Source organism: Schistocerca nitens, chromosome 8 (assembly GCF_023898315.1).
Source record: "Schistocerca nitens isolate TAMUIC-IGC-003100 chromosome 8, iqSchNite1.1, whole genome shotgun sequence".
NCBI lineage: Eukaryota > Metazoa > Arthropoda > Insecta > Orthoptera > Acrididae > Schistocerca > Schistocerca nitens.
This window is the reverse complement of record NC_064621.1, coordinates 62,002,302-62,016,487: the sequence shown is the minus strand read 5'-3', so window position 1 is coordinate 62,016,487 and position 14,186 is coordinate 62,002,302. Positions and strand designations below refer to the sequence as shown.

Sequence of the window (14,186 nt, the reverse complement as noted above, 5' to 3'; positions counted from 1 at the left end):
TGTCTAACTTCATTGGATTTCATTAATTTTCTGTTTTAACATTCACTGACATTGTAGCAAAATGCATATAAGGTCCACATGGGACCAATGTTGTATGCCAGTTTTGCTCAATCATTCAAAGTGGTTTCTGTGCTGATCTGATCTGTAGATATGTAATCAATTTTTAGAGGTACACACTGCGCCAATTTAGTTCAGTTGTACCATAGCTTGTTTCATTGCTTGAATGACTTCAAGACAGAAATAAATTACATTGAAACTCAATATCATGTATGGCATGAATTAATGTGACCATTTTTCCCATATCTGTCATTTCTCATTACTGAATTTGAACTGTTTTTTTTTTTCTTTTCTACAGCAACAGTGGTAAATCAACTCCACCATGCAGATAATTCAAGTTTATGTCCAATTAGTTTATCCACTGATTCATTTTCTACAGAAACTGATAATTAACTAATAACTTCAAGAATCTTTATCATAGCAGTATCAAATTCAGCAACTTTATTAATAACGGTGTAATAACTGACTTTCAAGTATTTGATCACAGTCTAGGGAAACTTTTAAATATTCATTCAAGGACATTATAAATGAGTTTTGTTTTGTTGATAAACAAATATTCTTTCAATGTGTCTTCCATCAGTCCTCAGTACGAGGATAGGCACTTGTGCAATGTCCTCAATATGTTACAAGTGGCAATTGTGGTCAGAACCAGTGTTCTGTGTAGTTCAGAGTGCATATATTGAAGCTAAATGAATTCAAACATAGTTAAACAGTGAGTGCCTCCATAATCAAGGTAGCAAAAGTGTTTGGCATTTCAATAGGCACCATATCAAAGATTTATATGGCACAAAGGAAAAGTCATAACACGGATAAAAATGTGTATTGTGTGATCATGATGGACCATCACTGAAGAGGATGTGACAAAAAGTAAGAAGCCGACAGCTACAAAAGTCACTGCAGAACTGAATGTTCCACTCACATGCTCTTTCATAAATAAAACAACATGACGGGAGCTCCATAAGCAGAGAATAGCAGGGAAAGCTGGAATTCCAAAACAGTCATTAGAGATACAGATGTGCAAAACAGGAAAACACAGTGCCACAACTACAAAACCTGGACTATGGAGCAATGTAAGAAAGTCATGTGGTTGGATGAGTCTTGTTTCACACTCTTCTCAGCTTCTGGCTGAGTTAACATCCCAAGAGCAAAACATGGTGGGGGTTTGGAAATGATTCAGGCAGCCATATCATGAGTTCCACAGCTCCACGGTTACTCTGCCATGTCACTTTATTGCAACAGATTATGTGACCAATTTGGCTGAGCAGGTACATGAAATGGTACAATGTTTGATTGCCAACAGTGATGTGTTACAAAATGACATGGCCCCTGCTCACATTGCTTGCATCAGCCAGGATTGATTTTAAGAGCACAAGGATGAAGTGTCACATCTCCTCAGGCCATCACAGTCAGTAGAACTCAGTACTATTGAGCTTTTGTTGTCTATTTTGGAGAAAAGGATGTGTGAATGCTATCCACCTACATTACCATTACCTAAAACTTGCCTCTATTTTGGAGGAATAATTGTGTAAGATTCCCTTGAAACCCATATAGGACCCATATTTATCCATTCCAAGATGGCTACAAGCTGTTCTGAATGCCAACAGTTTCCCTACACTGTATGTGTAATGTGCTGTGTTTTTGTGTTCCCATATTTTTGTCCAGCCTCTGTATCTGCAGAAGTACCAGAACACAGCTGTTGTTAATACCAAAAGTAAGACTTTATAGAGCATGAACAAGTCTAAAATAGAGAAAAGCGCACTCAGCTGTATCAATTTGTCTAATTTTTGGCTATCTGATATAATGATTTACCGAGTTTATCCAAGCATACAAAATAATTTTACACACACACACACACACACACACACACACACACACACACTTGGAAATGTATGACAGAATCTCTATGTTGTTATATTCTATAATATTTTGTAATAGCAGATCTGTTCAGTTGTTGAAAACATGTGTGATGCATGCACTCTTTGCACCGGTGCTCCACAGTCCTACTGGTCTGACCACTGTACAACATGCCACAACTACGGGGGATATAGTAGACACCACCTTACACAAACCAAGATCATCTTTTGCAGATCCTAAAAGGGCTCTTGTCTGACATTGTGGTCCAAACACACTTCATACAGTGTTTCTGCAGAATACAACCAATACTGGTGTTTTTCAAAGATGTCAGCCAGCTGCATTCCCATAAGTTGTCTGAACAATTGATACTGAGACTGAATATCTCGAAACGAATCAAATGAATAAAAAAATAAATAAATAAAAGCTATGGGGCATGGAAACAATTGATTTGTTTTATGATGTACTAATGTAAAATGTGTCTGGGGGCAGTCTGTAATTGATAACTGACATGTTAACTTATGTGAAACATGTACTATTGGATATAATATACAGTTTCTGACAGAATTCATAAGAGCCCTTCATCTTGTTGCTACGATTAACGGCAAAGCTTTAGTGTGTCTTATGCAGCATAACATGCAAGGAGACGAAGTGCTACCATCACATTGTCTACAGGTGTGAAGCAGAAAAAGCCAAGTATCCCAAATTGTCACAAATTAGCAAAATAATAAGCACGCTCAGCTCCAAATAATCCGTGGCTACATTAGGTCCACAGTTCATCTGTCATCTGTCTGCCAGTGTCTCTCACTGAAGAGGTAAAAATCTTGCCTCCACTAAGATTCGAACTGAAAACTAACACAGTCTTCCCCTTGAAGAGAAAATGCATTATAAGTAAGGTAGCATACAACTGTAGCAGACATCACTCCCTCGTTATCCCAGTTATGGCTAAGATGCAGAATTTGCAACATATATGGTGAACTAAGCTACAGTTTCTGTTGGATTGAGCTTCCTGGTTCAAAAACATAAATCTGCTACCTCTGTATCATCCCTTAATTTAGAATCATTCAGAATATTTCACTTAAGTGACACAAAAATATTGAGTTAATTTATCAGGATAATTCTGTACCACTCCAGGAAATAAATCGATGGTCACGTAGTTGCCAAACATATTCTATAATGTTACCAAATCTTCGTTAGACTAGTTACAGACAGAATACATTTGCTCAGATGACGTGTTGCTTGGGCTGGCTAGCACTTGGGAAGTTCACAACAAAAATGCGGCAGCGCTGGCTGATACCACATTGACTAGGAGCAGAAATATCCAGTAAAGACCAATGAGCTTTATTCACATTTCTGTAACCATGATTTGTGTCTAAAATTTAGCAACAAATAATATTCAGATGCACAGACTGGGACTTTAACATCATGAATAAAGAATGGAAAATTATTTAGGCAGCTCTCATCTTCAGTAGCTGTTGTAGCTACTTTTGTTTTTCTGCCATAAACAACTCCAAATTAAAAAACTCATTCACTGGAAGGAATTCACTTCTTTAACATTACCCAGACCCTATTAACATTACTAGTAAATAATATTTCTTCAATGTTATATACCTGAAAACAGTTTTCCTTATGAATGCTCTCACTGGCACACAATGACAGAAATGAAAAGACAATATAATACAGACAAAAATATGTGAAAACCCAGAAATAAATTTCGTAAACTGCGAATAGTGTATAATTTCAAATCAGAAAAGCAAATTGTGCAAGGAAATATAAATTTCAATGTTGAAAAAGTAGGGCTCAAAAGCTGGTAAGAAGATTAAATAAGAGAATGATTGCAGTGCATGCTCGATATCAACTTCTGTTTACAAGAAGAGAGAAGCACCTGTGAACAAAATGTGAAAAAAGGAACAAAAAGTGCTGACAGTGATGTCTTATATATGCCATTCAGGCTGCTAGATTTGTTACTGGTAGGTTCGTACAACATGGAAGTATCATGGAGATGCTTGGGGACTTAAATGGGAATCACTGGAGGGAAGATAATGTTCTTTTCAAGGAGCACTATTGAGAAAATTTAAAGAACAAGCATCTGAGACTGACTGTAACATGATTCTACTGCTGCCAACAGACTATAAACATAAAATTAGAGAGATTAGGGCTCGTACAGAAGCACATAATTAATCTTTTACCCTCACTCCATTTGCAAGTGGAACAGGAGAAGAAATGACTAGCAGGGGTACATCATATAGTGGCTCGCGAAGTGGGTATGTAGATGTAGACATAGATGTAGATACTAAATCATTCAATAAAAACCACAAGGATGAAAGGTATAATCCGTTCATAACAATGACAATATAACTACTGGTGATGGTTTGTCAATAAAAGTGAAACGTGCCTGAATGAACGAGCTTTTCAATTTTCACACTGTGCACAACAGAGAAAAAACAAAGTAACAAGAAGAGATTGTCCTAGGTATGTGTGGGATGAAATTTCTACGCAGCACCTGGCAGTTGGCATATTTTGATTGCAGTTTATTTCCTGATTGATTCAGACTTACAATGCCTGTAAGCTATCACAACATCCATCTGAGAATTATCAAAGAGTAATTGTTAAAACACATAAACATTATGGAACTTCCAGACACTCAGTGGACAATGCTAACTGTAATTTCGTTTCACCTTGGAGACCACTGGAATGGTTTAGTAACGCTTGATAGATCCTGCACACATCAACTAGTCTCCTGATACAACTGCTTACATAAAAAGTTGAGGATCACATAAACAGAGAAAGACCAGGACAAATAGGCATTGAGACCAGACATCTCACCACGGAATACCTTGAAAAAGTTGAACACTGGTAAGACTATGAATTCAGATGAAATGAGATTGATTAAATAAATATTTCCAAATCAAATTCTAAATCCTGTTTTCAAATCGCCTCTACACTAACAAATGCCAACTACATATCACTGAAGATCCCTTTGAGTAGTTTTAGAAGTTTGGTAACTGAAGATCCCAATGGAGAGTATCTACCACGTGATCCTATTGTCATCACAGTCCTAGTGTGATGCAGCATGCAATCGCACTATGTGACATCACTGCACCATTATCAGAAAAATTTGTATTCTTCACCTTGGTATTAATGAAACAGTTTAGATAAGGCTCACCAGTCTCACCTATACCACCACCATCACTGTACCAGTCAGATTACTGTCACATATGTTCCAAATTCGTACTAATGAAATGGAACCATGCACCACTTCCAGTCTCCACATAACGCCCAACTAGCACCCTGCAATTTCATCAGAAAGTGTAGCTAACACAGTTGAAACTTCACTTGTTGAAAGAAGGAGGAAAATAAAGGGACACCTTTTTTTTCTTACATGCCAACACTCAATAGTTTATGAGAAATGACAAAGTTTTCATACTACTTCATCAGTTTGTGCACATGATGTTAAACCAGATGAGTCAGAAGCATAGTGATTAAGAGCACACTTTCGAATTTTTGTGCTCCATATTTAGATCTAACTGTATGGCTCTCTCTTTCCACAGCAATATGTGACAGTGACATTTTCTGTGACACTGAGAAATAGAATGGGATTACTGACAAAAGAAATAACCATTTCTAGTCTTATTAAACACAGATTTTATCATCACAAATCTTATATAACCTTATCCAATTAACAGTAACAGAAAATTAAAACACATAAATTTTAGTATTTCAATTTTTGCTTTGATTTTTTGCTTTTTTACTTCAAGAGAACAAATACACTTCCCAGTGTGATACACCATGAAAATACTGACAGCATAAAAATTAAGACCGTGACAAGCAATGCGTGAAAGCACATATGCCATTAACATCACGTGAAGGCACATATTGTATTTACGCGATTATAAGAGAAGGTTTTTTCCCAACTTATCACTCAAAAAACACAGTCATCTCATATGTACAGATTAAACTGTTGCTGCTGAGGTCGCCAGTGCAAGGGATAAGTGAGAAACTACGAAATAGCCACCACAACAATCTATCACTCTACTTAAAATTCGACAATTTTGTGGAAAAGGGGGAAAATAGCTCTAAAACAAATGTTTTGTATTTAAAAAGGTTTGCAATAAAAGTTCACATACATCTACAGATACCGTATGCAAACAATAATGCTGCTTTTAAGTAAAGATAACATTCAATCAGCAGAGATGTTGCCTTCCAGAAAACATAACTTGATTCTGAACCCAGACCAATACTTTATTTTATTATGAGAAACTGTACTGATTTATTGAATGGGTTGTAAATGAGAAATTCAGTCACTGTTCATCTATCAGAATACTGGGTAAAAATGCTACCAGCTTTTAATCTGCTTTGGGACACAATAGTGACATTAACATGAAACAGGAAGGAAAATTAATCCAGAATAAATGTTTAACGAATGAAATAATTGTATTGAACTGACTAATTGTTGACTAATTGTTATCACGAGAACAGAGTACAGCTGCAAGACACATTGTAGAGATAGTACCAACAGACATCAGTAGATCACAGGATGAGTGAAAGTCCAAAAACTGGAATGAATCATGACTGCGATCTTTTATTTATATGTTTGGTGCTATTGTTACATATGACTTGCACCAAAGAAGATATTTCAGTCTGTCTTCACAGCACTACAGAAGAGTTGGAGGGGGAACAGTGATACCAGCTTGACTGAGAACTAGACGAGTGCAGGGAGGAGGGTAGTGAACGTGCAGCAAATTACATCATGTTGCCAAACATGGGAATGTATACTGCATGATTTGGCTTTTTAGGAACATCTACCATATTTAAACTGCAGTTTATCTGAATCCGTTTGTAGTCGGAATTGAACTGACATTAAAAATGACCAATACTCAACAATAGTATTCATTTCTGCACGAGATGGTATATGTCTAGATAGGGGCCAGTAGTGTACTTACTTGTTTCATGCTGCAATGTTGTCGATGCTCACCATGATGTACGATGGGAAGAAAAGGAGGTGTGTCAGCTGCTAGTTCTACACTGCCAACAAGAGAGTGGCAGGCAGATGATAAATTTGGAAGCAAGTAACATTGTAACATCCTCACATCAGCACAGAAATGAAGTCCAATATGTATTTGGAAAAAGCAGCTGTGTACAAGGTTCTATGGTGAAAGCAGTGTCAGAAATTTCAACACATTCAGAATAAATAGTTAAATATTTGTGACAATGAAGATATAAATTTCACAGCTATGCTATTAGGATCACGATGATGATGATGAGCTGATGGTTAAAAACAGTCATACCACGGACAACAAGGTTAGTATATGAAAAATTTAGAAAAGAAAACAATCCACAAAATAATGTAAACCATTTCTTTTCATTTACTTTATTTGTTTCTCTATTATCAATATGTAGACAATCAATGAATGGCATAAACTTAGAATACGTATAATGTTAACTTTTTAGGCAGATACTTTATGGCCACAAAACAGCGTATACTTTTGATTAGTTAGGATATGTTAAACATAAATTTTTGTCATAAGATCTCTTGAAAAAAAGGGGGATTGTCTTACAGTCAGGGTCTTCTTATACTTGGATAAACATGGTATGACACTAGCAACATGTATGCCACAGTCTCATTTTTAGTGTGAATACCATTACAAAAAGCAACCTCACTCACATTACTAAATACCTCATGATCTGGCAATAATTTTGCAACAAACCAAACATTAAAAAGCAATTTCTTGAAAGCTGTAGCCTGCAATTGATTACAGATCATCACACCTACTTGCGATTTCTGTTTGCTGTTTGCTTCGCTCCCAGCTTCAGACAGTGTTGGCTTCGGTCACACAGCTTGAGGCTGTTGCCAATGGGCATCACTGTGGGGGTCCGGATGGGGGTTTGTCGGGGACAGCCAGCTCGTCCCACGCATCCCCCGATTGGACTACGACTGTGGCTGCCCTGGCTACTGCCCACATTGAGGCTGATCACTCACCTGTGGTAGAGTGGGAGGTCGTCTCGAGGTGTGGCAGGGGGCGAAAGACATTCCGGAGGGCTGAACGGAAGGCCTCTCCAGTTTGTCTAACGAACCGGTTTCAGGCTCTGTCTCAGGCTGATACTGATCTTCGGCCAGACATGGCTGCTTGTCCTGTTCCAGAGATTGCCCCTCAGTCTGCAAGATCCAGGCGGTCGCAGAGGGTGGGCTTACTGGTAGTTGGGAGCTCCAACGTCAGGTGCGTAATGGGGTCCCTTAGGGATATGGCAGCAAGAGAGGGGAAGAAAACCAATGTGCACTCCGTGTGCATACCGGGGGGAGTCATTCCAGATGTGGAAAGGGTCCTTCCGGATGCCATGAAGGGTACAGGGTGCACCCATCTGCAGGTGGTCGCTCATGTTGGCACCAATGATGTGTGTTGCTATGGATCAGAGGAAATCCTCTCTGGCTTCCAGAGGCTATCTGATTTGGTGAAGACTGCCAGTCTCGCTAGCGGGATGAAAGCAGAGCTCACCATCTGCAGCATCGTCGACAGGACTGACTGTGGACCTTTGGTACAGAGCCGAGTGGAGGGTCTGAATCAGAGGCTGAGACGGTTCTGCGACCGTGTGGGCTGCAGATTCCTCGACTTGCACCATAGGGTGGTGGGGTTTCGGGTTCCACTGGATAGGTCAGGAGTCCACTACACGCAGCAAGCGGCTACACGGGTAGCAGGGGTTGTGTGGTGTGGACTGGGCGGTTTTTTAGGTTAGATGGCCTCGGGCAAGTACAGAAAGGGCAGCAGCCTCAAAGGGTGCGGGGGAAAGTGACGACAGGTGGGGACCAAGCAGCAATCGGTATTGTAATTGTAAACTGTCGAAGTTGCATTGGTAAAGTACCGGGACTTCAAGCGCTGATAGAAAGCACCGAAGCTGAAATCGTTATCGGTACAGAAAGCTGGCTGAAGCCAGAGATAAATTCTGCCAAAATTTTTACAAAGGCACAGACGGTGTTTAGAAAGGATAGATTGCATGCAACTGTTGGTGGCGTGTTTGTCGCTGTTAGTAATAGTTTATCCTGTAGTGAAGTAGAAGTGGATAGTTCCTGTGAATTATTATGGGTGGAGGTTACACTCAACAACCGAGCTAGGTTAATAGTTGGCTCCTTTTACCGACCTCCCGACTCAGCAGCTTTAGTGGCAGAACAACTGAGAGAAAATTTGGAATACATTTCACATAAATTTTCTCAGCATGTTATAGTCTTAGGTGGAGATTTCAATTTACCAGATATAGACTGGGACACTCAAATGTTTAGGACGGGTGGTAGGGACAGAGCATCGAGTGACTTTATACTGAGTGCACTATCCGAAAATTACCTCAAGCAATTAAACAGAGAACCGACTCGTGGAGATAACATCTTGGACCTACTGATAACAAACAGACCCGAACTTTTCGACTCTGTAAGTGCAGAACAGAGAATCAGTGATCACAAGGCTGTTGCAGCATCCCTGAATATGGAAGTTAATAGGAATATAAAAAAAGGGAGGAAGGTTTATCTGTTTAGCAAGAGTAATAGAAGGCAGATTTCAGACTACCTAACAGATCAAAACGAAAATTTCTGTTCCGACACTGACAATGTTGAGTTTTTATGGAAAAAGTTCAAGGCAATCGTAAAATGTGTTTTCGACATGTATGTGCTGAGTAAAACTGTGAGGGACAGGAAAAACCCACCGTGGTTCAACAACAAAGTTAGGAAACTACTGTGAAAGCAAAGAGAGCTTCACTCCAAGTGTAAACGCAGCCAAAACCTCTCAGACAAACAGAAGCTAAATGATGTCAAAGTTAGCGTAAGGAGGGCTATGCATGATGCATTCAGTGAATTCGAAAGTAAAATTCTATGTACCGACTTGACAGAAAATCCTAGGAAGTTCTGGTCTTACGTTAAATCAGTAAGTGGCTCGAAACAGCATATCCAGACACTCCGGGATGTTGATGGCATTGAAACAGAGGATGACACGCGTAAAGCTGAAATACTAAACACTTTTTTCCAAAGCAGTTTCACAGAGGAAGACCGCACTGCAGTTCCTTATCTAAATCCTCGCACAAACGAAAAAATGGCTGACATCGAAATAAGTGTCCAAGGAATAGAAAAGCAACTGGAATCACTCAACAGAGGAAAGTCCACTGGACCTGACGGGATACCAATTCGATTCTACACAGAGTACGCAAAAAAACTTGCCCCCCTTCTAACAGCCATGTACCACAAGTCGCTAGAGGAACGGAAGGTTCCAAATGACTGGAAAAGAGCACAGGTAGTCCCAGTCTTCACGAAGGGTCGTGGAGCAGATGCGCAAAACTGTAGACCTATATCTCTGACGTCGATCTGTTGTAGAATTTTAGAACATGTTTTTTGCTCGCGTATCTTGTCGTTTTAGGAAACACAGAATCTACTCTGTAGAAATCAACATGGATTCCGGAAACAGCGATCGTGTGGGACCCAACTCTCTTTATTTGTTCATGAGACCCAGAAAATATTAGATACAGGCTCCCAGGTAGATGCTATTTTCCTTGACTTCTGGAAGGCATTCAATACAGTTCCGCACTGTTGCCTGATAGACAAAGTAAGAGCCTACAGAATATCAGACCAGCTGTGTGGCTGGATTGAAGTGTTTTTAGCAAACAGAACACAGCATGTTGTTCTCAATGAAGACACGTCTACAGACATTAAAGTAACCTCTGGTGTGCCACAGGGGAGTGTTATGGGACAATTGCTTTTCACAATATATATAAATCACCTAGTAGATAGTGTCAGAAGTTCCATGCGGCTTTTCGCGGATGATGCTGTAGTATACAGAGAAGTTGCAGCATTAGAAAATTGTAGCGAAATGCAGGAAGATCTGCAGCAGATAGGCGCTTGGTGCAGGGAGTGGCAACTAACCCTTAACATAGACAAATGTAATGTATTGCGAATACATAGAAAGAAAGATCCTTTATTGTATGATTATATGATAGCGGAACAAACACTGGTAGCAGTTACTTCTGTAAAATATCTGGGAGTATGCATGCGAAACGATTTGAAGTGGAATGATCATATAAAATTAATTGTTGGTAAGGCGGGTGCCAGGTTGAGATTCATTGGGAGAGTCCTTAGAAAATGTAGTCCATCAACAAAGGAGGTGGCTTACAAAACACTCGTTCGACCTATACTTGACTATTGCTCATCAGTGTGGGATCCGTACCAGATCGGGTTGACGGAGGAGATAGAGAAGATCCAAAGAAGAGTGGCGCGTTTCATCACAGGGTTATTTGGTAACTGTGATAGCGTTACGGAGATGTTTAGCAAACTCAAGTGGCAGACTCTGCAAGAGAGGCGCTCTGCATCGCGGTGTAGCTTGCTCGCCAGGTTTCGAGAGGGTGCGTTTCTGGATGAGGTATCGAATATATTGCTTCCCCCTACTTATACCTCCTGAGGAGATCATGAATGTAAAATTTGAGAGATTAGAACGCGTACGGAGGCTTTCAGACAGTCGTTCTTCCCGCGAACCATACGCGACTGGAACAGAAAAGGGAGGTAATGACAGTGGCACATAAAGTGCCCTCCGCCACACACCGCCAGGTGGCTTGCGGAGTATTGATGTAGATGTAGAATGTGAGTGATTGGAAAATGCAATCCTTCATGTGTCAGTAAAAATATACATTGTAGGGTTGACAAAACTGCATACACTTTGGTGGAATTACTTTTACGGAACAAGGCAGTATTCTGATTTCATCAAAAACAAAGCCATCATATATGGAGGAATAGCTTTGTCTCTCCTACGAGTGAACGTACAGAAACATATTCATTTTTATGTAAAGTCACAAAACCATGCACAAAAACTGATGGTCGATTTCTTTGTTTCAATTAGCTGACTTTCACAACTCAAAATGAAAATGTCCTTTTCCTATAGATGTGATACATTCTATCTGATACATATTCATAATTAAATCAGGATCGAATTCTAGAATTATAGTGGAGAATTGAAGTTGTAAGAGCCTTGCTGTTCCCAATAATTCGTCAAATGGACACTTGACTTCAATGCTGATGTAGTTGATGGCCTGATGCTGCTGAATTCTTTGTTTCCCCTGAAAGGAATTGCATCAGGTGTTTGTTGTTGTTGTGGTCTTCAGTCCTGAGACTGGTTTGATGCAGCTCTCCATGCTACTCTATCATGTGCAAGCTTCTTCATCTCCCAGTACCTACTGCAACCTACATCCTTCTGAATCTCCTTAGTGTATTCATCTCTTGGTCTCCCTCTACGATTTTTACCCTCCACGCTGCCCTCCAATGCTAAATTTGTGATCCCTTGATGCCTCAGGACATGTCCTACCAACCGATCCCTTCTTCTAGTCAAGTTGTGCCACAAACTTCTCTTCTCCCCAATCCTATTCAGTACCTCCTCATTAGTTACGTGATCTACCCACCTTATCTTCAGCATTCTTCTGTAGCACCACATTTCGAAAGCTTCTATTCTCTTCTTGTCCAAACTAGTTATCGTCCATGTTTCACTTCCATACATGGCTACACTCCATACAAATACTTTCAGAAACGACTTCCTGACACTTAAATCTATACTCGATGTTAACAAATCTCTCTTCTTCAGAAACGATTTCCTTGCCATTGCCAGTCTACATTTTATATCCTCTCTACTTCGACCATCATCAGTTATTTTACTCCCTAAATAGCAAAACTCCTTTACTACTTTAAGTGTCTCATTTCCTAATCTAATTCCCTCAGCATCACGAGATTTAATTTGACTACATTCCATTATCCTCGTTTTGCTTTTGTTGATGTTCATCTTATATCCTCCTTTCAAGACACTGTCCATTCCGTTCAACTGCTCTTCCAAGTCCACTGCTGTCTCTGACAGAATTACAATGCCATCGGCAAACCTCAAAGTTTTTACTTCTTCTCCATGAATTTTAATACCTACTCCGAATTTTTCTTTTGTTTCCTTTACTGCTTGCTCAATATACAGATTGAATAACATCGGGGAGAGGCTACAACCCTGTCTCACTCCTTTCCCAACCACTGCTTCCCTTTCATGCCCCTCGACTCTTATAACTGCCATCTGGTTTCTGTACAAATTGTAAATAGCCTTCTGCTCCCTGTATTTTACCCCTGCCACCTTCAGAATTTGAAAGAGAGTATTCCAGTTAACATTGTCAAAAGCTTTCTCTAAGTCTACAAATGCTAGAAACGTAGGTTTGCCTTTTCTTAATCTAGCTTCTAAGATAAGTCGTAAGGTTAGTATTGCCTCACGTTGTTCCAACATTTCTACGGAATCCAAACTGATCTTCCCTGAGGTCCGCTTCTACCAGTTTTTCCATTCGTCTGTAAAGAATTCACGTTAGTATTTTGAAACTGTGACTTATTAAACTGATAGTTCGGTAATTTTCACATCTGTCAACACCTGCTTTCTTTGGAATTGGAATTATTATATTCTTCTTGAAGTCTGAGGGTATTTCGCTTGTCTCATACATCTTGCTCACCAGATGGTAGAGTTTTGTCATGACTGGCTCTCCCAAGGCCATCAGTAGTTCTAATGGAATTTTGTCTACTTCCGGGGCCTTGTTTCGACTCAGGTCTTTCAGTGCTCTGTCAAACTCTTCACGCAGTATCATATCTCCCATTTCATCTTCATCTACATCCTCTTCCATTTCCATAACATTGTCCTCAAGTACATCGCCCTTGTATAAACCCTCTATATACTCCTTCCATCTTTCTGCCTTCCCTTCTTTGCTTAGAACTGGGTTGCCATGTGAGCTCTTGATATTCATACAAGTGGTTCTCTTCTCTCCAAAGGTCTCTTTAATTTTCCTGTAGGCAGTATCTATCTTGCCCCTAGTGAGACAAGCCTCTACATCCTTACATTTGTCCTCTAGCCATCCCTGCTTAGCCATTTTGCACTTCCTGTCGATCTCATTTTTGAGACGTTTGTATTCCTTTTTGCCTGCTTCATTTACTGCATTTTTATATTTTCTCCTTTCATCAATTAAATTCAATATTTCTTCTGTTACCCAAGGATTTCTATTAGCCATCGTCTTTTTACCTACTTGATCGTCTGCTGCCTTCACTACTTCATCCCTCAGAGCTACCCATTCTTCTTCTACTGTATTTCTTTCCCCCATTCCTGTCAATTGTTCCCTTATGCTCTCCCTGAAACTCTCTACAACTTCTGGTTCTTTCAGTTTATCCAGGTCCCATCTCCTTAAATTCTCACCTTTTGCAGTTTCTTCAGTTTCAATCTGCAGTTCATAACCAATAGATCGTGGTCAGAATC

The 14,186-nt window shown here is 39.7% G+C and overlaps 1 protein-coding gene across 2 annotated transcripts in view; it reads right to left on the bottom strand.

Moving 5' to 3' along the window:
• Window positions 1–14,186, bottom strand: part of LOC126198441 (multidrug resistance protein homolog 49-like) — a 439,165-nt gene that overhangs the window by 74,317 nt on the left and 350,662 nt on the right. The window lies entirely within an intron of this gene.